This window comes from Chrysochloris asiatica, unplaced genomic scaffold (genome assembly GCF_000296735.1).
Source record: "Chrysochloris asiatica unplaced genomic scaffold, ChrAsi1.0 scaffold00031, whole genome shotgun sequence".
Taxonomy (NCBI): Eukaryota; Metazoa; Chordata; class Mammalia; order Afrosoricida; family Chrysochloridae; genus Chrysochloris; species Chrysochloris asiatica.
This window is the reverse complement of record NW_006408549.1, coordinates 8,464,733-8,465,818: the sequence shown is the minus strand read 5'-3', so window position 1 is coordinate 8,465,818 and position 1,086 is coordinate 8,464,733.

Here is a 1,086-nt window from a genome sequence, read left to right as displayed (position 1 = left end):
AGTCAGAACTGACTCCATGGCACATAACAACAACAACAATAGGTACCTGAGGAAGGAACTCCAGTGGCACAGTGAGCTAAGCACTGAGCTGTTAACTACACGGTCAGTGGTTCATACCCAACAGCTAACAACCACACTGCAGGAGAAAGACAAGGGTGTCTGCTCCTATGAAGATTTACAGTTCTCAGAAACCCTAAAGAACAGTTCTTCTCTGTCCTAAAGGGTTTAGGTAGCTGTGACTTGATACACATTTTAAATTCTTACAAAAATGACTTCAGTATTTTGGTCTGCTTTGCTGAATGTTCATTATCCTCTTACTCAAAAATAAGATTTATAATTTTTTTCATAAATCTGAAAAATAAAACCTTTTAAAAAAGATTAAACTTTATCTTGAACAGTTCCAGTTATTAAGTAAGTATCACAAACTCCAGAAACCATTGCATCCCTAAGGTCAATCTCACAATTTTGTTTTAATCACAAAGGTTGGATTCAAAATTGGGAACTGATTTTGTGGACAACAAAGGGTCTTAAGGTTGGAAGTTTATGCTGGCTTGAAGGAAAGAACACAGATCAGCTCATAAAAGCACCACAGGAAATTAGTCTAAACAAGAGCAACAAAATATATACATATATATAGAGAAAGCATGTGACTCCATACAATAAACACTGGTCTGTAAACCACAAGGTCCACGACCTGATCCCTCCAGCCGCTACCAGGGAGAAAAATGAGACTTTCTGCAAACAAGAATATTTAAAGACTTGAAAATTCTAAATAGGATTGCTGTGAATCAGAATGGACTCAACAGTACTTAACAACAAGTGCTGTCAAGTCAGTTCCAACTCATAGAGACCCTGTATAGAGTTTCTGAGGAGCAGCTGGTGAGTTTGAACCAATGACATTATGATTCAAACTGACCTAGAAGTCCAGTGCTTTTCATACAGTGCCACAGGGGGCTACAAAAAGTTTGTGGAAAAATGGAATTGAAAAATGATGGAACCTTTCCTAGAACTTTTGGAAGATTCCTTCTATATATACATATTAGTTTGGACTGGCTTCCTGATATATATATAGCCAAGGTTTTATAT